The sequence below is a fragment of the Canis aureus genome, chromosome X (genome assembly GCF_053574225.1).
Source record: "Canis aureus isolate CA01 chromosome X, VMU_Caureus_v.1.0, whole genome shotgun sequence".
In the NCBI taxonomy this organism is placed as follows: domain Eukaryota; kingdom Metazoa; phylum Chordata; class Mammalia; order Carnivora; family Canidae; genus Canis; species Canis aureus.
Genome location: NC_135649.1, coordinates 95,710,945 through 95,734,988, shown reverse-complemented (window position 1 = coordinate 95,734,988; position 24,044 = coordinate 95,710,945). Strand labels below are relative to the sequence as shown.

At 37.7% G+C, this 24,044-nt stretch overlaps 1 long non-coding RNA gene across 1 annotated transcript in view; it reads right to left on the bottom strand.

Moving 5' to 3' along the window:
* The window catches only part of LOC144309084 (uncharacterized), a 127,466-nt gene extending 116,713 nt beyond the window's left edge, over positions 1–10,753 (bottom strand). The window contains exon 1 of the long non-coding RNA XR_013375210.1: positions 10,531–10,753. This is a non-coding gene — a long non-coding RNA (uncharacterized LOC144309084). The remainder of the gene's footprint in view (positions 1–10,530) is intronic.
* Positions 10,754–24,044: the final 13,291 nt, after the last annotated feature.

Genomic DNA, 24,044 nt, shown 5'->3' with positions numbered 1-24,044 from the left:
CACCCTTGTTTCACACACTACAAAGTTCAGACTTTTTTCCCTTTCGGTCTTTCTGATGCCATATCCCCAAAACGGCATATATTCTTTCTTCTTATCCAGTAAGTTTTGTTTAGCATAGACTTCTAGGTCTATTTAAATATTTCCTTCTATATATATTTCTGACTGACCAGGAATCAATTCAGTCCCTGTCTGTACTTCAGAAACAGAAACACACTTTTAACAAGATTTAAATGATTCACATAATTATGTAACCAAGTCAGGGTAGAAACCACATTTATGAGACACATTTTATGAAAAACATCTTTTCATGGGTGGATGTGAGATCTCACCTCCAACTCTCCCCATAATATATTGCACAGTAGTTCTCAAAGACTCTGGGGGTATGGGTAGCCCTTTCTGGATCCCATCTTGGTGTCTCTAATATGCCACTTATATCTTATTGAAACAGGTATTATCAAAGAAAATATAAAGATGGTGTGATAGGTTTATATTATACTGATGGACAAAATCATTATAACAGTATGCACATTAGGTTTATACTCTTATGTATTACCACAGATATCATACATCCTATATAAATATGAATCACTTTAATCCTATTGATATAGAAGGCACATATATAGTATTATACCTTGTGTTTCACACATATGTTCATGTATATATGCGTAAATATATTTACATATATATGAATGCACATATGTCAATACTAACAGTTTAGATGAGGGCTACTTAGGTGATTTTTTTATTTGGGTTATATTTTGCCATTTTTTTTAGAACATTCTCTAATATTACAGAAACTATATGCTATTAAAAACATAATCAAGATGACCCTCTTACAACCAGGATGATGATCATCATCATCAGGGAGTAAGGCCTGTTAGAGAAAACATCAAGTAGTGTAGAAGGCAAAGGTGTTTCAAATTAGGTAAGTCAGCTGGAATAAGCCAATTGATCCCTGGGTTAAATATACTTACACTTTCTATTTCCTATTTCCCAGATTAAGCTCCATGAAACAATAATCCACAAAAAAAAGCTCCTCAAAAAAAAAAAAATCCATGTTAAAACAAGTTTGAAAAACTTCAGTCTTCCCTTGAATTAGCTATTATGTACTTAAGCATAAGATTTCTCAGAAATGAACCATTAAGAAATCTGCTAACTTTGTTTAACCCATGTGCTCAAAACTTATTTCATCAAAGTATTAAAAGTACATGGAATAAGTGTTCCAAGAACTACAAGCTTATGAACTATTCAATAGAGGACAATTTACTGAAGAAAGAAGATGGCATATTGTGGGAGACAGCAAAATATTAAAATAATTTTGGCTGGTGATCTTTCAATAATTTACAATTTGTTAGATATATATTTATAGTTATCTACCTTTAGTGACTGAGTGCATGCTCGAGGGGTTGGGGGAGCAGAGAGAAGCTCTGCTACACTCCTGACAAAGCAGAGTAGCAAGGGAAAATGCTTGGTTTGGGCAAACAACTGAACCAAGAACTTAGCCATCTCTAATATCACCTGTGACATCATATACACACAGAGACACGTCATATAACATTAATTGTATTGGATTTAAATAGTAATTTAAAAGGCAAAGACATACATAGGATAAATGGAATTTCTGATCAAGCTACAGTTAATAAATATTCATGTCTATAGAGGTCTTCAGTCATTTCAACTGCCTTAGCCCTGTCCTTTCAATATATAGATAGGGGTTAAACTGATAGGATTAAAGAACCACTCCTATTTAGGTCACAGGGACATAGACTGTTGAAGCAACCCCGTCTCCAATAGCTCTGAAGAGTCCTATGTTGTTGTTTCCTAGAACAAAGAACCTCTCACTCCATGTTTAACCAACCAGATATTGCTCACCAATTCCTTCCTAACTTCTGTAACATAGCAGCGTTTCTCATAATATGATCCTTAAAACAGCACGATCAGCAGCACGTGGAAACTTGTGAGAACTGCCACTTCTTAAAATTCACTCAACACCTACTCAATCAGAAACTGAAGGCGAGGCACATGGATCTGTGTTTTAAGCCCCCCAGAGAATTCCAACACACACTCTAGTTTGAGAGCCACTGCACTGCTGTAGAGAACTGAGACTGCGATCTGTCCTGGATGTTTTAATAATCACAGCAGACAGTCCCTGTATCATCTCACAAACCTAATTTTAAATGAGCCAAAAATTTTTAAACATAGAAGTTATGTTGTAAAATAAAGTGCAAGCAGTCCAAAATTTACACAAGATTTATCTGAAAATTGAATTGAAAGTTGGCATAATGAAACTTGGAACATGCTTCTCCATGGGCCTAATGCTACAAAATTGTGGCAAAGGAATGAAACCATACCAAAGAAGTTCATTCATATCATAATCTTATTGTACTACAGTATTCAGAGCACTAATTTTTATTTTTGAGAGGACGGACAATGAGGTTCAAGGAGGAAAGGAAGTTTGAAGAGGAAGGAAATCGAATAGGAGGAGAAATAGCTACTTCCCTCTCTTTTTGGGTGTAGTCAGAAGCCAACATAAAAAGTCAATTTTCTTTGACAACAGTAAAACTACCTACATAGATCAGAATCCTTTTACCAAAGTCTCCTTTACCACAGAGCTTCATTCTCTCTCCCAAACCTCCCACAACACAGTAATAAGGTAGCGTATGTATAGTCTGCTTCTAAGCTCTGAAACTAGTGAAACAAAAATGCCTTATGGGTTCAAGCAGAAAACAGGATTTAGGAAACAGAATAAGGAGTAGTGTTATATATATTCCTCCAGTATCACAGAGGGTATTGGGGCTCTAAAGAATTAGAAGTACATATTGTAGGGAATCTCTTCTTTTTTGACACACGTCAAACCAAACACTCTCTTGGGCTTCATTTTCCCTGTTACATCCCAGTTCATCACCTCTGTGTCTAAGAATACTTCTCTTCCACCTGCTCCCACTCCAAATCCCAATTTGGGCAATGAAGGATCAATGTTAGAAAGAAAGTGATTGAAATTAATTATTTCACATTTAGGTGTGAATGACTATTTAGACTATCAACCGTCTATAAACTCAGGTACTTAATTCATAATCTACAAGTTATTCTCTACTCTTCTAACTCATGAGTCCTTTTAGCTCTTATTTTTAATCACAATTGTGAAGATAAAGGGACACTTCAGGAAAATACAGCCCAAGGCTAGAAGGAGGAACCATACCACTCAAGGTCAATGACAGGAAAAATTATCAATTACTCACAGGTCCCCAACAGAAGAATCCTTAGCAGGAAAGAATCATCAATTAGAGGCCCCACCAGGGAAAAGATGTACATACCATCCCCTACAAGATATCAACTACCTTGCAACAAATCAACCTTTGTTCTGAAAAATCCCTCCCAACTTCCTCCCTCTTCTGCATAAAGTAACATTTTTAAAAGATTTTATTTATTTGAGAGAGACAGAGTGTGTGCACGTGTGCATGAGAGCGGGGAGGGACAGAGGGAGAAGCAGACTCTCCACTGAGCGGGAAGCCTGATGTGGAGCTCCATCCCAGGATTCTGGGATCATGACCTGACCCAGAGGCAGACGCTTAACCAACTGAGCCACACAGGTGCCCCATAAAGTAACATTTCTCTCCTTTGTCTATTGGATTTGCCTATGGCTGTACCTTGGCATCCATGTCCTGAATTACAAAATCTCCATTATTGCCAAACAAACCCATTTTTGCTACTAAATAATATACAGTTTTATTTTTAAGGTCAACATAATAGATTTATTAGATATTGGGTTGTATTTTCAGAGCATCTAAAGGAAGGGTACACACAACCTTTGTAGGTACAAATCGTTGGAAACTGCCAATGATTTTTTACATACTAGCATGGGGAAAACAGAAATATTTAACAGTTGCACAGAGCAAACAACCTAGCAAGGTTCCTGTGATGATCAAAAACCAAAAGCTGGGTTGAAGAACAAAACAAAACAACACACACACACACACACACCCACACACACACACCCACAGAGCCTAGACCAGCAAGAGAGTGCCACGTACACCATTGCACCCCTTCTCCAAGCTGCTGGCTCCAGCCAGGCTCCCAAGGGACTCTTTGGTTCAGTCAAAGTTCTATGTTGGAGAGTCATCACATGATAGACCTGACTGGCTGAGGGTTGACCTGACCTTAGGCACCTCTGTCTTCTTGTCCATCTATCTCACCAAACAACGTAATAAAGGTGTTTTAGAGTATAAAAGAAATGGGTTAGAATAAAATACTGAAACATCAAGACAGTAGGCTCTATATAGTGATTATACCAGTTCCTTTAAATTCACTTACCTGTTGGGTTATAAATGTGAGAAAAAGTTACATGTGAATGTATGTCCAATCAGCAGTTAGGTTTTGCATCGTTAAATGAAGGGGAAAAAAAAGACAAAAAAAAATACAAACCAGAGCTTTTCAAAACTCCTCAAAACAGAAATTCTTATTCGAATTCCTGGTAGAGACTCACTACCCAGGTGCATACCTCCCCAACAAAATATATCAGAGGCTCTATAGGAGGCGCCTAGACATTCATATTTTTTTAAAAAAAAATTCTAGGTAGTTACATTGCTTGGTATAGAGAATTATAGCCAGGAGCTTTGTAGTTACTTCTGCCTCCAAATTTATTCAGGCACAGATGATAATTCCCACTTGTGTTTTCTGAGGAGCCTAATGTTCTCTTAGAAGAACATGTAACTACAGCTATCCAGTAACTTCCCCACCAGATCACACTACTACCTTTTCACTCCTTAAAATTCAGTTCCCTTTAATCTTTAGCAAACTCCTACCACAGACTTAATCCTTACCATTTTCTTTGAGTAAGAAATTCTTTAAATTAAGTACATTCACGTAGAATTATTCCGTTTGAAATATATTCAAGCCACAATAAGGTCTTTTTTTTTCCATTTTCTACTCATCTTTTTTTGTGATGGTTTGACAAGATAACTCCTCAGGATAGATAAAGATAATAGAATTCCTCTACCCTAAATACAAATTCAGAACTGATAACTCATCCCCAGTACTTGAAATGATGTTACAAGAAAGGGCAGTAGTAACAGGGTAGTGTGGCAAAGGGACAGGGCAGATAGGGGCATTTTAAAGTAAAAAATGATTCCCAAATGAACCAGTTTGTAGTTACTATAATGACAGAGGTGCTAAGGTGTTCTCAAGTGGTCATTCCAATCAGCTTTTATGGATTAAAATGTAGCCATATATCATTGCCATGTACATACCGTACTTGTCTTTGGGCAGGCCTGCAGTTGTCAGTAAAATTAGGCCCATTCTCAAAATAGCATGTCAGTTTCATGGGCTAAGACCGGTCAGGTTTCAGTGGAGAACAAAATTCAAAGGATGACTTAATGGCCCTAAACTAGGGACAGAGTCATGGCTCTTAAATCTTTAAGTTCATGGGCTAGGATGGGCTTCACCTGTTTTACAATAAGTGAGAGCTCATGACCCAAGCCTAAAATTTATGATTGTATGAAAAGGAGACCTGAGAGTTTAAATGTCACTTAATATGTTACCATGACAAAAGCCCCAACTGTTCGAAAGTAAACAAAGTAAACCAATTCTCTAAATCAAGATCCTAACACCATTTTCATTCCCTTACCAAAATTCATTAGAGGTTACAAAAGCCAAACATTCAGTCTTAGCATGAACTACATCTGGGGATGGTCATGTAACACATTTGCCATGAGACCTAAGCAGCAGTCTCTTGGAGGGGAGTCTGGAAGAGATCCCATTGGTGGTTCTTTTCCTTTCTTCTGGCCCTAGGTGGTGCCTGAACAGTAGCTGTCAACTGGTCCTCAGAAAGAAAATGCCAAGACCATCACAAACACACCAGCTCTGATATCACGGAGGTGCCAAACCAAAAACAGAAGTGGCCTAGCTCCAGGTATGTTGCCATGCAAAATGTAGTGACAGCTGGTTAGGTTGCTACCTTCATGAGTATGCGCATCTGATATACAGCCTCAACATAATGGATTTTTTCAATTTATTTATCTCAATATTTCCAGTGTTATATTGGTAAATAATGAGTAGTTAGCATTTGCTCATTTCAGTAGTATAAATAATCCCACAAGGGTAATTTCAAGAGACCAACATGATGTCACTGAATTTGAAAATAGGAGGAGATTCACACAACAACTGGCTCTCCAGAGCCAGTGCAAACCAGCTCTAGTACATCACTGGACATTTCCCTCCTAACTACCTACATTTTTCAAAACTTTTAGAATTCATTAATGTTACTTTCAATTTCATTATAATAGAGAACAGACTTTGAACACAGAGAAAGGTAGAACTCAGAATCACTGAATGTCAAGATAAATTGGCTAAATTTATTACAGCGGAAGCAGCTATCAACTTTATGCAAAACTTAAAAGTAGAAACTTCGAAGTTGTCCTCAGTCTCAAGCCAAATGTACTCATTAATTCAACGTGAAAATTTCTAATTTCCCTCCTTGGTGGAAAGAATAAAATCTAATTCACTATCATATCAGAGAAAATGTAATAAATTTGAAAACAACATTGGGATCATGTTAAGTTGCACAAAAACATGTTCCAGCTCCCACAAATTTCCATGGTTTTGTCTGTAATCCAGAAGGAGAATGGAAGTTTCCTTGTCTTCTAGTCCTTGGGCCTATTATTTTTGCAATAGGGAGGCTGTCATACCCAATTATCTAAAACAGAATAAAACTTACAATTTAGTACAACGTATTTTAGTAGCTGTTATCTATGGAAAGCACTCCTTACAATTTCCTTAGCAAGGTCTCTCTGGAAAAGAATCCTTGTACATTCTTGTAAATCAAAGCAAAATCTTAACACTCAAGGTTTTTTTCCTTTTTTTTTAAGCACCAAAACAGGTCTTGTACAAACATGTTCAATGAATTACCCCAATCCTCTAGGATGATATAATCATATAACTTTCCTGGGATGAATAAGTACAGGCTTCATTACCACAGTGATTTTTTTTTTTACTTATTAAATGGCCTAACAAAAAAAAAAAAAAAAAAAACTCCAATTGAAATTGTTAAAGCAACAGTTACTCAAAAGGCCTTCTAATTTCTTAGTTTTCCCTTGTAAAATCTACAGTATCTTGGTCTACTTTGATTCTTGGTTTATCCTGAGACCATCTCATGGTTTACAACATAGCAATGTAAGAGCATAATTTAAGAGCATTAACTGAAAACATAGGATCAACTACAATGCATTCTTGTCTTTAATAAGTATAGTTAAAATACCAAAGAAATATGTCAAGTATGTTTAAAATAGTTAATTAGCCTAACTAATAATGCATTATTCTGTGCAATAGTCTCTTTATAACCACTGTAGGTAGGCAAAATCAAATATATCAAAGCTCTGATACAATATTCTTCCTTAATTGGAATTTGGAATAAAATATGGAACCTACCAAACCAAATTTGGTCATTAGAAGATCTTGTTATAGCAATAGTCTCCAAGATCAGACCAAGAATAATCTTTTAGATTTTTTTTTAAAGTAAAATACGCTAAAACAAAATGAAACAAGCAAAAACTGCTTAACTAATTTACGTCTGAAGAAAATACCTGTACTTCAGGGTTCAAGGGATTAAATCTTTCATGACACAAATTCATAGGCACGTTTTACTCAATTATTCATGTATTATTCTGCGCCAGTAAAAACATCTAAAGATGCCAGGAGATGCCAAATGAAAATAAGCCACAAAAAAGTCATGAAAGAAATCAAAGCTAGGTAAATTTACATCTGTTTTAAAAAGATTAACAACATGGGGCTGTTTATGTTACACTGAGGTAGTTCTAATTACAGGAAGGCATACCCAATCAATAGATTAAGTGCCCATATTTGTGGTACCCTAACAAGAATAGACAGTTGTAAATATACTATGTTGAATACTTCAAATGCTGAGGTTTTATCTTTAAGACATCTGAAACTTATCTGGAAAAGTGAAAGCTCTGGTTTGTGTTACTCACTTTGTAACAGTTTTCACCCAATATATAGGGCTCCTCAGGGGTATACTCACATTATGATTACTGAGGTCAGCAATGATTACTGTAAACCATAATCATGTCAAAGTATTGCCCCTTGTGCAGATAAGTGAAGAGTATGCAGTTGTGATAGGAAAAGAAAATGATATAGCGAAAGTGCCACACTGTTGTGACTTCACATAACTTGACCCAGACCACTGTATATGAGATACCTTTTGGTTGATTTTAATCATGTTTGTGTCCTCAATTTTTAAAAGAAAGCTCTGCTTATTATAGTGTAAGAAACAATCTCCAATAGTGCCACTGAAAATATATTTAAACAACTTATGTTAACCTTATGTTTATATCCTTTGAGGCATTTTAATAACACACTCTAAAATTTCTCTCCTCATTTAACCAGGTCTAGAAACTAATTTATTTGAGAGGAACGGTAGCGGGTGGAAAGAGATATTGCTAGTGTAACAGGTTTTTGGTTTGCTTTGTTTGGCATCACAGCCCCACCACATTATGCTTTCCAATGCATAGCAATTGGCTACAAAAAAGCATTTATTAATAGCAGCCACCCCTTATGCCTCAGAATCAAGAAAGCAAATCTTAAAAAACAAAAAACACCTTACAAGGCAAAGACCCTGGTTTTATGAAGGTATAGAAATTAAGGTATTCCAAGGAAATGCAATTTTATAATTTAATAGCCTCTAACCCCTTAAGAGAGAAGGGCTTGTCAAAAAAACAAAGGTCAATTTTGAAAAATTGGTCCGTACATTGGACCTAGAACTCACCCCACCAGGACTTCTTAGAGTTCTCAGTTTCATAAATGTAAAGAAAAAATAAATCATTGCATTTAAAACAGTGGCTCTCAACTGTAGTGGCTATCACGGAACCCAAAGTTATATAAAGGTGGATTGAATTTTCTTTACAGATGGAGTTGAACAAGCCATTTCTAAAACACGTGAACCTAGTTTTGAGAAAATATATGTAGATCTTTTTCTGCTTCTCTCATAGGCTGACAAGGGTAGAAGCAGCACAATGATAGAGTTACTTTGTAGAATCAATCCTTAAAGAAAAAAAAAACATTTTTTTTCCAAAATAGTATTCTTTAACAAGTTTATAGTAAATATCCTTCGGCATATTGCAGATACTTACAGTGACGAGTTACTATATAGTAAAATGTATAAACAGCAGCAACTTTAACACAAATCTATGGAACTACCCAACCTTTTTCAAACTCTTATTTTAGGGTAACTACTTACAGCCAATTCTGTTATCCTAGGTGTTGACTGATTAAAGACATTCCACTTAAAGTTCATCCTTTTCCCCCTTTAAAATCTGAGAAGCGTGTTAGGTTATTAACTGGATGAAGAAAAGGTGGCAAGTGTGGTTTTAAGATGGGGGTGGGGGGACAAAACCCAAAAGGATTTCTCCCAGGCACTGTAAGAGGCACCTTTTTTTTTTTTTTTTTTTTTTTTTTTTTTTTTTTGACTTCTAGCTGTCATTACCAACTTACAGTACTTGGGAAAAGAAATCCTGCTCTACAATCTTCTAAACACTTTGCTGGTCGCTAGCTTATCCAAGTCCTGTGTTTCTGAGTCATTTTTGTTTTGTACCGTGATATTTTCTTGCATCTCACTTGAGAAATACACTTGGACAGTGACTTTATACTGCGTCCTCTCCAGCGCCCAGCAAAGTATGTAAAGAAATCTGGAATGATCCTGTTATGTTGCCGCCCACAGCCTGGTGCATTTCCAAGGGCTAGAGCAGCAGATCCAAGCAGCTGAAACTTCATCCTTTGGGAGAGTTTAACAGCTGCTTCCATTTGCAGCTTTACCGACCTATCCTGCTTTACAAGCGTTTGCATATGTAGGCCAAGCTACCAAACACCAGAAGATTCATCACAAGTGAAATCTACACGTGGGGGTGAAGGGGGAAAGCGCGTCGTGGAGGGAGGCCCTGCGAACACCGTGGACTCTGCGTTCCTGCCGCTGCCCTCGTCCACTCCTTCAGTGCGGCTCCGGGCACGCGAGCCTTCGCGTCGTCCCTGACATTTCCCTTTAGCCCAGCTATGAAGGCAGGTGAAACTTCTCGGATTTCTTAGCTGCCCGCTCGGCCACCGCCGGCCACGGCCCGCCCTGCTCACACCCCCCCTCCCTCTTTCCCTCCCTCGGTCCTCCAAAGCCAGGACGATGTTGAAGTTGGGTCCGCTCATCCCTTTACGTTTTAGAACAAGTTACGGCGCTATCAGAAAACCGACATCGGGCGGCTCGCCCTCCGAAGACAACCGAGACCCCCAAATTCCGCACCAGCACCCACTGGGCGCAGAAGGCAGGCAGCACCCGCGGCTCCGCGGAGAGCAGCGCCCCCCCCCGCCCCCCGCCCCCCACGCGCGCGGGGGCGCGGGGCCGGTCCTCTGCTGCTCCTCGGCTCAGCGCCGCAACTTTCGGAAACCCTGTACTAACTTCCAGGGCACAGCCCCGGCGCAGAGCAGCGGGGTGCGCTGGACACCCCCACACCGCAGAGCAAAACAGCGAGATCCTACCAGCGCGACTCTTGATGACGTCGGCGAATCCGTCCCCGGCGGCATCTTCCCGGGTCGCCTCCGGACCCCCCGGCTGAGCCATAGCCAGCCGCCACGTGTCCCGGCCCCCCCTCCACGCCCCAAACTTCGGGAGGCAGGTGGGTCCGTGCGGTCCGCCCGACGCTCTCCGAAGCAGGTGGCCTGCTGCAGATCCGGGGTGTGTGAGCGCGGATCGCTCTGCTCCCCGGGCCCACGGCCACGGAAATAGGGCTGCGTGGGGAGGGGGTGGGGAGGGAGGGCGAACTGGAAAACGCAAACCCCGACACCTGGCTTGCTGGAGAGGGGTGCCGCCAAAATGTCCAGCCCGCGCTGGGAGAGGAGGAAACAGGTGCTGTTCCCAGCTCCTGACTCTAAAACAGAGTGGGCGAGGCCTGCAAGGTGAAAGCCGAGGAGGGACCCGGTGGTCAATAAATCCACAAGCAAGTTGGAGACTCGCTTTTCCACGCTGCGCAGAATCGATGCAAAAACAGGAGCAATTAGGGAGCCGCTTGCCAAAAGCAGCACATGAGGTCATGAATGATTTAGCATTGCCACTTACAAGATGACTGCACTGAGGAGAAGGGTCGCGTACTTTTGCTATCTGGGTCACATACACGTGGGTACCCCACCGCTGTATCTGGACTTGAATGCACTGACCAGAAATGGGGAACAGAGGCCGAGCATAATCCTATTTCTTAGGAGATTTCGCTAAAGCTTCCCACCCTTCTTTGAGTGTGTATATTCACTCTGACCGCCTCCTCCATCCCTTCCTCCCACCACTGAGGCTAGAATTAGATTGGACTATAAACAGCTCATATGACTTTATTTTCTAAAAATGTCAGAAGTGACTTTCATTTGGTTATTATCCTTACTCCCCCAGCCCAGCCCACCCCTCCGTACATATAATCCATCCCACACTTCTTCCTGCAGTAGCCGGGTCACCCTAAATCCTACCCATCGCCTACCAAAGAAAAATGAACTTTAGCAGCACAACTTGGCAAAGGGCCTAGCAACTGCTAAGGATTTTCTTTTCTTCTTTTCTTCTGCATTTTCATTCAGAGTCAATTCTTACCCTCTTCCTAAAACACTGCTGCTCTACCATTGGTACACAGTGTGATCATCTGAAGAGTTTTACAGAACTCTGATGCCTGGTTTCTACCCCTCCATGATGATTAATTGTTCTGAGCTCTCACCTGGGCATCAAGATTGTAAAATGCTCCCAGGTGATTACAATGGGCAATCAAGTTTGAAAAACATTGTGATAATAAGACTTATAAACAGTCAATCGGGTGCCTTCATCAAGACAATTTTACCAGTAACCCTTTTCCATCCCATTATAATAGCTTTGATTAAAAACATATGTTTGCTGTCCTGTTTTCCATTGCCAGATTGGCCATTTGCATGGCAGTGGATAATTTATTTTGACAAAAAATGTAGTAGTTAGGTTTAGTTCCGGAATTCCTTTGGATTAAAAATAGACTCGGGATGGAGTCTCAACTAGGTGTCTCTCAATTAGCTTCAGTGTGAGTACTTATGTCTATTGAAAATCTTTGTTGTTGTTTACAGGTAGATCTCTTATGTTTCCCAAGTCCCTATTCTTTTGAGACATTTCAGTTGTCTAACAAGTTCATCAAGTCGGAATATTCGGTGAGATAACAGAGCTCCTATTTCAGAAAAGAATAAAAGTGTGAGAATTGTCCAGAAAGTTTTAACAAAATCACGAAGCTTGTGGCCCACTATATGTTATATTATCATTGCTTCTATAACCAGAAAAATATGGTATTGGTACAGGGACAGACAAAATCGCAGAACAGAATAGAGTCCAGAAACAGATCCAGCCAAAGGGAATACATTGTATATGACATTTCAGTCCAGTCATTAAAAAATGGAATATATAGTTATGCTGTTTTCTTAGAGTTACAATCCGGTAACTTGAACTATATAAAAAATAAATTACATTCAGATTAAAGATCCACATACAAAATAAAACCTAATAAATGAGGAATCTATAAATTTTAGGTTGTAAAGACATTCTTAAGCCAAACACGAATCCCACATGACTTTAAGGAGAAAACTGTCATTTTCTACTACATAAGAAGTAAAAATTCTATAAAGCCAAAGGCATAATACAGTGAAAAGACAATAAACAGGAAAACATTTAAAAACATCTATAAGAAAGGCTTAATGTCTTTACTTTAATAAAAGTCTACAGATGATTGGTTTTTAAACGACAGTCCAGGGCAGCCCCGGTGGCTCAGCGGTTTAGCGCCGCCTTCAGCCCAGGGCCTGATCCTGGAGACCCAGGATCGAGTCCCACGTCGGGCTCCCTGCATGGAGCCTGCTTCTCCCTCTGCCTGTGTCTCTGCCTCTCTCTCTCTTTCTCTCTGTGTCTCTCATGAATAAATAAATAAAATCTTTAAAAGAATGAAATAAGACAATACAGTAAGAAAAAATGAATACATAAACAAAATTCACAATAGAGAACATGCAAATCACAAAAAAACTTATGAAAATGTATCAACCTTATCATAGTTAGGAAAAGGCAAAAAGAGATAATATATCCTGCCATCAGATAGAAAAAAAAATACAAGCAGAATAACATTCAGTATTGGAAAGAAAAAAAAAGCCATTCTTATTTCCTACTGGTGAAGTATTGGTACATTTTAAGAAAACACTGAAGAATAGATATTAAAACGTATATAATCTGTTGCCCATCAATCCCTCCTTAGAAATCTATCTTACAGAAATAAAATCATCACTTAGTAAGGAAAAATGTAAGGTTTCTTACTGAAGCCTTATATATAAGAACACATTCACTGAAAACAATCTAATGTCTTTAAATGGGAATTCATCAAAGCAGTTTTATTATACCAAGCAATGGGAGATTATACAGGTAGTTAAAAAAAAGAATATCATTTGTACCCCTAGTTATTATCAAAGTGAGCCAAACCCAGTGCTTTTTTAAAAGATATCTAGTCACCTGATTTATAAGAAAGGTAACACTGCAATTTAGTAGGGAATCATAACAATGTTGGTTTTATTTGGGCAAGCTAAGATGTATTTTAACAATTGAAATCCAATCACTACGATTCATGACATTAGAAACATAAGGGTAAGAATGCAGAAAAAATGTTGGAAAAATTTCCTCACTCAAAAAAATTAAATTATATAAATCCTCCTGGCCAACTCAGAATACAAGGAAACTTCCTTAACCTGCTAAAATGTATTTATAATCTATAGCGAATACTCTACTTAACTAATATACTAATCAGTGTAACAAGACAAGAAAACATACTAAAAGGTATAGAATTTGGGAAGAGAGAATGAAGTTATTATTATTTGCGGACTATATGTACACAGAAAATTCAGAGTCCTCAGTTAAAAAAATTATAATTAATAAACAGATTTAAGGTTTCTGGACATCATGCAAATATACAAAGATTAATTGCATTTCTATAAACAATTAGAAAATATTTAAAAATAATGCCATCAATAAACTTCAAATATCCATAACTAAATATATAAAACATATGTGAGACCTCTAAATGGGAGCATAATATGAATTAAAGGAATTAAAGAAAATCTACATAAATGAAGAAATATACCATGCTCATAGATAGGTAGAATTAATGTTCTAAAGACATAAACTCCTCCAGATTGATCTGGAGACTCAATGAAATTCCAATCAATCCCATCAGGAGTATGTGTTTGTGAATTCTAAAATTTATATGGACATGCAAAAGGGAAAAATAGCTGAGATAGTCTTAGTAAAAACAAGTTGGAGAATTTGCAGTGATAGAAATTATTATGGAGATTTTGTAATTCAAACAATGTGGTAGTGGTACCCCAATGGAACAGAATTGAAAGTACAGACTTATACATACATGGTCACCTGATTTATATATAACAAAGGTAACACTGCAATTTAGTAGGGAATATAAATTCCTTTCAATAAATAAATACCGTGGGGTCAATTAGAAATTAGATTTTAGATTTGAATGTGAACACTGTTAAAGGAAAAACACTAAAACTGCTAGAACATAAGAGAATAGCTTGATGGTCTTGGGATAGACATTTTAAAAACAGTACATAGGGGCCCCTGAGTGGCCCAGTTGGTTAAGCATCTGGCTTTTGTTTTTGGCTCAGATCATGATCTCAGGGTTGTGAGATCAAGCCCCACATTGGGCTCTACACTGGGTGTGCAGACTGCTTAAGATACTCTCTCTCCCTCTCTCTCTGCCCCTCCCTGTTCCCCATAGGTGCTCTCTATCTCACTCTCAATAAAATAAAATAAAATAAAATAAAATAAAATAGGATCTAAAAGCACAAAGCTTAAAGGAAAAAGATTGCCACAGTGACTTAATTAAAATAAGAAATTGTATTTGTCAGAGGGCCTCATTGTAAAAGACTGAAAAAGAATATCGGAGTAGGAATAATATGTGTGTATATGCTAAAAGAAACTGCCAGTATCTAGGATATATAAAGTACTCTTACAAATCAATAAAAAAGAAAACCCAATTGTAACAAAGGGACTAAAACCTTGAACAGATGTTTCACCAAAGAGGATAGCCAAATGGCCAATAGAAATATGAAAATATAGTAAATATTATAAAAGTATCGTTATTAAAATTCAAACCACAAAGCAAAACATCTATACACACCCATTGGAATGATAACAATCAAAACCAAAACAAAACAAAACTGAAAACACTACATACTAATGACATGCAATTCTTATACACTGTTTATGGAAGTGAAAATCTACCCACCTTCTTTGAAAAACCATTAGCAGAATATTCTAAAACAAAAATGATGCATAGTGCATGACACTGGAATTCCATCCTTAGGGGTATACTACCACTATCACCACCACCAGCAACTACAAAAACATAACTGTATCAAAGATGAGAACAACAATTGCAGCATGTTTCATAATAGTCAAAATTGGAAACAACCCTCATTTTCATCAACAATACAATTGATAAAAATACATGATTATATTCATGAAAATTAATGCTATATAGCAGTGAAGAAGAATGGCTCTACTCCGATGTGCAATGACATGCATGGATTCTACAAACATAATCTGAGGGAAACCAAACACTAAAGATGCCTACTCTGTGATTCTATTTATAAAGGGACTAAAAGCAGATGAAGCCAAATTATGGTGATAGAAAATAAATCTGGTTATCTTTTTAAAAATTTATTCATTTATTTCAGAGAGAAAGAGCATGAGCAGGGGAGAGGGGGAGGGGGAGAGGGAGAGGGAGAAACAGGTGCCTAGCATGGAGCCCGATGCAGGGGCTCTGGATACAGGAGCTCATCCTAGGACCTTGGGATCATGACCCCAGCCAAAGGCAGATGCTTAACCAACGGAGCCACCCAGGTGCTCCAAATCTGGTTATCTTTGGAGGGAAGTAATGATTGGAACTGGACAATAGGGAAGCTTCTGGGATTCCTGTAATGTCTGTATCTTGTTCTGAGTGATAGATGTATTTCTTTGTTTTGTAAAAACTAATTAAGCTGTGCATTTATGATTTATATATTTTTCTTTGTATATTTCTATGTGAGATTCCAGTCTGAAAAATAAGCATATATATAAATATAAATATGTTTATATGTGTGACATTGTTATATGAAACAAAATTGCAGGTTAATTTTTATATTATCTCATTAAAAAAGTTACTCTGTATCAGTGTATATACTGTTTCTATAAGCAACTGTAGAAAAACATTAATATGAACACACAAAAGGGAAACTGACATTTTAAAAATAAAGCAAGATTTTGGAAACTTATGAAATGGGTAAGCTTTGAAAGACTGAGAAAGTAGGTAGCTAGAAATGTTGCTCATTATTTTATTCTATTACAAACATCTTCAAAAGTTAGTTTGAAGTCTGCCTGGAAACTCTCTGGTGTAGATGATCAAGCAATGAAAAGGAAACCATTACAATTTCCGCTATCTCAAATCCATACTGTGGTATTTATTTCAACAAATAAAAAAGACAGACTTCTTAGCATTTTCTTATTCAAAAACTATGAGGTTAGAGAGGCTAGAATACCTCTCTTTAGATCAGCCAGTTACTTCTACATGACTGCTTGTATTACCCATAGACATTTTAGACATTGTTCACTTGGGGTATTGTCCCTCGTAAGGGAATTCCATAGACCCCTGCTAACCTTTCAGTCATTCTACACCAAGAAGTATCTGCAAGTAGAGAAATAAAAAGACACTCAAATAATATGTCAAAGAGTCTCAGATTCCCGGCAAAGGCCATTTATTTTATGAACTGCCAAACGAGAATCTGAATAACATGGCATGGTTAACTAAAACTCTACCACTTTAATTATGAATGCATGAAGGCATCCTAGAGGCTCTCAAATATGGCACATCTCTATTATACTAAAAATAAGCATTCCACGTGGTTTCATGTAGCTTCCTTTAGCAGATAATACTGAAACATATTTTAGATGTACATTTTATGCATTGCCATCACTTCTGTATAGAGGTATCCATTGATTAAAAGAGAGAACTTTCATGAATCAACGGGGTTATTAGTTGGTTTTCTCTTAACACAGATATTTTAGAAAACACAGTTTGAAATAAATGTATTTTAGGGATGCAGAGAAAGCATTTTTCCCCTAGGAGACTGGAAGATTAGTTGGTATTTTTAGATTCCTGTCATGGATTCTGCAAAATTTTCTAAGAAACATTTTCTACACAATCAAGGGTAATTTGAATCATAGCACTTCCCATTCTTTCCAAACCTTTTTCTGTTGTTGTTGTTATTGTTGTTGTTTTGAAAATTTTGACTACTAGAATGATCTAAATTTAAGCATTTTCTTCTGGTATGTCCTCACACTGGGAGTATTTTAGGAGAAGAGGGAATGTTGTGTTGATACTGAGGGTCTATTGATAATTAGAGTTAAAACCTAGATATGAGACCTTTCTGTGCAGTATCTGAAATGTTCCCATAAACCATACTGCTCAAGGTCAGTTATATAGGTTGAATCTTGCAATGAGGTTACTTTTCCTTATTCTGGTTGTTGCCATCATGGTGAGTCCCAGAGATGGAGATGCTCATGAACTTTTAAAAGTCTCTATGCCAGAAGAAGACACCATTTTTGGTTCATATAAACCCAACACACACCCATATGCTTTAAGGGACGAGTACTGGGGTTTCCCGTTAGCTTCCTCATCATAAATACTCTAAAAGCAGCAAATAAGTGGGTTTCCCCAAATGTTTTTCTTTTTTTAAAAGTTTTTCTTTAAATTCCAGGACATTAACAGATGGTGTTATATTAGTTTCAGGTATACAACATAATGATTCAGCACTTCTATACATCACCCAGTGCTCAGCACAAGCATCCTCCTTAATCCCCATCACCTATTTCACCCATCTCAGTTCCTTGAATAATGGATCAAAGAATAAAACGTCCACACTCTTAACTCTATAAGTGATTGTCTTCCAGGCCCTAACACCTCGAGTCCATTTTGACTGTAGTCCTGTGTGATCCTAATGAAAGATCATTTCTTTGAGGATTGCAATATGAACACTTGTATAGTTCATGACTGACATTTATAGAAAGGTCTTGACAAAGCTCATTTTATTGGAAAAATTAGGTAAATACACATATATGACAAACAGAAAAGAAACATTATAAAATAATTACAAATGTAGCAGAGGCTGATGATGCCTCATATATCCCTTCAGTACATATCATTCCCACATATCCTCATAGCCTCCCACAGCAAGTACTGGCAACTTTCTGCCTGAAGAAAATGCTAGACTCATATTTAGAGCAGGCCATAGACACCATGAAAATAATGTTCTGGAAGCAGCCTGCAAATAACAACAGATGGGAGTTGATAGATAAGTATTAATAACTTCTTGACCCAAAATTAGATAATTCTGAGGCATATTCCTCACTATCTCCCAAAGGTCCCCAGGAAGATTGAGATACTGTCTTAGCTTCCTTTCTTTGTCTCTATCACTTCCCCATTTCCCTGCTAGTAGCATCACCTCCCAAATTAATCAATTGCTTTCAAATTCTTGTCTTAGGATCTGCTTCCAGTTATAGCTCTGCCACTGATTATCTATGTAACCTAGAGAAACTTTTGGATGTCGTTATTGATTTATTGTCCATTGAAATACTGGAATACATTACTTAGTAACTAATGACACAAATAGTTCTAAAACTATAATCATTTGGAGAGCCCCTTTTTACCAAAAATTATCAAATGCATTGCCATGACTGATTAGATAATTGAGAAAGAGGAATATATCCTTTTCTTGAGGTAGACTTACAGCAGAGCTCTTTCCAGAAGTCCATAATGTTGGGTAAAAGGCCAGCCTAACAGCCAACAAAAAGAAGCATACTAGGGATCCCTGGGTGGCGCAGCGGTTTGGCGCCTGCCTTTGGCCCAGGGCGTGATCCTGGAGACCCGGGATCGAATCCCACATCGGGCTCCCGGTGCATGGAGCCTGCTTCTCCCTCTGCCTGTGTCTCTGCGCCTCTCTCTCTCTCTCTGTGACTATCATAAATAAAAAAAAAAATCAAAAAGAAGCATACTAGGTTCTGAGTAAAAACTTCTGCCCAAATTAAAATTCCAGATTTAGGTTATAAACAGTAGTGATCTCTTTAAAATGGATTATATAAATAAGAAATAAATTTGAAATGGGTCAAGTCACAAAGAAATTGTTGATCAAACTTTTTATCTAAGAAGGAGGCCAAAAAGAACAATTATTACTTTCTTTTACAAATCATTTTGCAAAATATGCCCAAGTTCTTTTCCAAATCTGTCTGTTGACCACACTGATACTTATTTCTTTTTATTCATCTGAGTGGTGGACCGTACTTCTGAAAATTATAACAACAATATTTTAGGTTCCAAATGCTCTCCCAGAACCCTGGCACTGTCCAACTCAAGAAGTATAGTCTCTTTTCCTTTCCCTTAGAATTGGGGAGGCCTTGGTGACTGCTTTGATGAATTTAATGTGGCTGAAGTGTGCTGGGTGACTTCCAAAGTTAGGTCATAAAAGGTGATAAAACTTTTGCCCGGTTATCTCTTTTGGAATGCTCACTCTTGGAACCCAGCCCCCATGCCCTAAGGAAGCCAAGCAGCCACATGGAAAGGCCATGTATAAGAGCTCGGACTATAAACCCAGTAAAAGTCCCAACTAACAGCCAGTGTCAACAATCAGACCTAAGAACAAGGAAGGAGGGATTCTTTAGATGATTCCAGCCCTCAGCCTTTGAGTCACTCCCTATGACATCAAGTGGAAGATATCATCTGTTCATGTCAAACTCTACCCAAATTTGCAATTCATGAGCAAAATAAATGTCATTATTTTAAGTCACCACATTCTGAGGTGGCTTGTTATATAGCAACCTATTACCAGAACAATTAGTAAAGTGGAAACATTACCAACCAGAGATGTGAGGATTAATGAAATAATGTAGATGAGAACAGTTCATTAGCTGTGAAATGCTACAAATATTTTAAAAAATGTTATTTAGCTCTAGCCTCTGTAGAACTCACAATATATAGGACATAGAAGGCATACACATAAATATTTCATAAGTGCCCTGTGAATGTTTTAAAAGGGTGCTCTAAGAAATTAAATACAGAGAATCAAACTCTGTACATGACAAAATCAAGTATGAGAATTTATACAATCAACATATATTTCTCTATACCACACACATGTATTGGATTTGTATTCAACTTGTGTGTACGTGATCTAAATTTGAACAAATCTGATGTGCGATCAAAGGTCAAGTCTTTCAAACACTGGAGGTTCCTCTATTAAGCCATAGACAACTCATCCAGTCTCATGGTTTCAAGTACGGTGATTTCTCGGCTACAACATTTTCCCTGAAATCTAGACTTGCGATTGAACTATTCCATTTGTCCATACAGATATTTAGAAGCCATTTCAAGTTCTTGCCTGCAACCCCCTCCCCTTACCTACCAGTATGCTCTTCACCTATTTCAATTAATGGCTCCAGCATTTACCTAGTTTTACCTAGGCCTAAAACCTAGGTGTCATTTATTTTTCTGTGACACCTCATATCAATCCTATTTCTCTCACACGTGGAATGAATCTATTGGCAAACCCTAGTAAGTCACTAGCTTCCATCAGAGCTGTTCTCTGTGCTTCTACTCTTGCTCCACTACAGGAATGTTCCAGACAATATCCAGAGTGATCTTTTTAAAATATTTAGCAGGTCATATCATTTTCATTCTTAATTTTTCCAGTGGCTTCTCATCACACTGGGATTATAGTCCTACTTCCTTAAGCTTATTTCCTAGTCCCTCATTCACATCGTTCCAGTTGTGCCCAATGCCTCATAAAGTATTCCACCTTCGAATATTATGAATTTTGCCTTGCAATGACCTAAACGCCAGAGAAAGACACTAATATCTTGCCATATTGGGATTGGGGCTATCTGATTCCAGGCTGCTCCCCTCACTTTATATGTGCTTAGGTGTATGTGTTTAATAGGGGGATATATATATATATATATATATATATATATATATAATCTAATAGATCCTAGGCGCTTTGCTAAGTGCTGAGATTTCAGTGATCAGTAAGCATTCTTGTCCTAATGGAACATCCAGTCCATTGGGGAAGCATTGGTTAAATCATCACACAAACAGACGTACACTTGCAGCTGTGTCAAAGTGATACATGTTGTTTCAGTGCCTGTAAGAGCAGCATTTGGTTTCTTTGGGAAAGGTAAGTAGAACTTCTGTGGGGAAGAAATGATTCATTTGAGATCTGTTGATAAGAGCTAACTAACTGAAAGATCTCCCTTTAGGAGAGAGCCAGTGGTCTATTCAGTCCCTTCTGAATACAAAATACACATTCCAAACTGAGTATGTCCAAAATATGAGTCTTAATCCTTCCTACCCACCACCACTAGATCTGCAGTCCAATTGCCTTCTCTATCACTGTGAATAACAACACCAATATTCCAGTTCCTGAGGCCACAAGTTTGAAGATCATTCATTTACCCTCACTTTCTCTCTCACATCTCACCTTTAAAATATATCCAGAATCCAACTACATGACCCCACCTCCAAACCTGTTTCCCTGATTCAAGCCATCACCACCACTCTCCTGAATTATTTATATCCTTTTGTATGTTTTTGGGTTATGGCCTACTAGTGAGTCATAAAATTATTAATTTAATGCCTTGTAAAAACAGCAGTAAAACAAAATCACAAAATAACATAATAGAAAATATCAAACTGCATAATGCATAGAGAAGATATTGTTTTGCAAAACATATATTTCCATCTTATTTATATATGTATGAACACATATACATATGTCTGTCTGCATATGTGCACATATATGTATGCATATATCCTGAATCTCAATGTAAAATTTTCTTACTGTGCATCAATTCAAAATATTTTTAAGGTATTGTGGAGTCTCCCTGCCTCAACTTTTAGCTTCAGTACAGACTATTCTCAAAACATCAATCACAGTGATGTTCTCTAAAGATAATAAATTTTAATTAATTAACTAATTACAAATAAGGCAGATAAAGATATTTCTTATTCAAAATGTTTAATGACCTCCTATTTCATTCCAAATAAAAGTCAAGTATAGACCCATATGATGGCCTAAGAGTCACACATTCTGCCTTTGCTTTCTCCCTTTACCTCTACCCTAAGCTCCTACTCTCACTCCTGCTCACCAAGCCCAGGCATTCCTGATGTTTTCAAAACATTCTTGAGGTGCCTAGATGGCTCAGTCAGTTGAGCAACTCTTGGTTTTGGCTCAGGTTATAATCTTGGGGTCATGAGATCAAGCCCTACAGTGGGTTCCACAGTGCAAAGTCTATTTGAAATTCGCTCTATCCTTCTTCCTCGGGGAACCCTGGGTGGCGCAGCAGTTTAGCGCCTGCCTTTGGCCCAGGGCGCGATCCTGGAGACCCGGGATTGAATCCCACGTCGGGCTCCCGGTGCATAGAGCCTGCTTCTCCCTCTGCCTGTGTCTCTGCCTCTCTCTCTCTGTGTGACTATCATAAATAAATAAAAATTAAAAAAAAATAAAAAAATATCCTTCTTCCTCTCACCTCTCCAGTGAGCTTGCTCACTCTCAATCAAATAAATAAATAAATAAATAAATAAATAAATAAATAAATAAAATCTTAAAAAATACTCTCAGCTCATCACATTATTTTCACCCATTCTCACTGCCCAATATCCCCCATTACCTTTGAATATTTTATGTTTCTCCATAAGACTCAAAACTTCTGACATGGTACCTGGTTATTTTACTTATCTAATTATTTTATGTCTCTCCTGACCCATGACAGAATGTGACTTTATCCGAAAGGGTAAGGATTTTTCATCTATTCTATACTGTGCATTATCCCCTGGACTTAGACAGTCCTGTTACATAGAAGTTAATCAGTGAATTGTTGAATGGATGCATATGTGGATAGATGAAAGAAAGAAAAAAAAGAGGTAAGGATTCCAAGGAATTGGAATGATATGCAAAACTGTTCTCTGGCTAGAGAATGGGGTAGAGCATAGAGCATTGAGTAATGTATAGAATTGTTGAATCAATATCCTGTATACCTGAAACTAATGTAATATTGCATGTCAATTACAATTCAATAATAGAAAAACAAAACCAAATAAAAAAATGAAGTGCTGATATTGGTAGCTGACATATAGTATTTGTTCACCAGATTATAGTTCCTATTATCTCTGTTAAATTATTATTAATAAAAAAGTCATGTCTAATACTGGCTGGCAAGGGAAGTTGGTACAAATGGACAACAACTCCAAAGAATATTAACTCATCTACCCAACAGGACCTACTGCACATCATCTGTGACTCCTTAGGTTCACCATCAGTGAATCTAGGTGGGACAAAGGAACCATGCGTAACTACATCACTGCATGCAAAAGTTCTCCCCTAAATAGACCACTGAAATCAGCCAAGTCTTTATCCTCAGTGGTTAACAAATATCTGTAGCTTTTGTCGCATTTAAGGCACATTTCTTACCTAGGTGTGTAATCTAAAAATTATTTTAAATCGCAACAAACTGGGATAATATCTCTAATCTGGTCAGAATATGAAATCATGCTAAAAGGTTGCGGTAGTAGTGTTTTCTTCAAACTTTTTCACTGCAAGATGAAAAACTGCCATTTCAAAGCTGCAATGAATTTTCAGAGTCACAAGGCTGATTGTTCCATTGTTTGGGGAAAAAAGCCCAAACATCTGAAAGGATCTTTTAATTTCACAAATGCAAAGCCCCAACGCTCTTTAGAAATAGAGAGATTTGAAACGCTGTGCTTTTAGGCACAGTTGTATAGGCAGAGATCATGTTTCCTTTTGAGAAATGGTTATTGGCTCTGCATGGATATGACTTGGTGCTTGTTCCCATGGAGTTCTATGTATCCACGTTGGAGTTATTTATTCACTGGAGACAAGACACTGAGAAGGAATTGGAATGCTAGGAG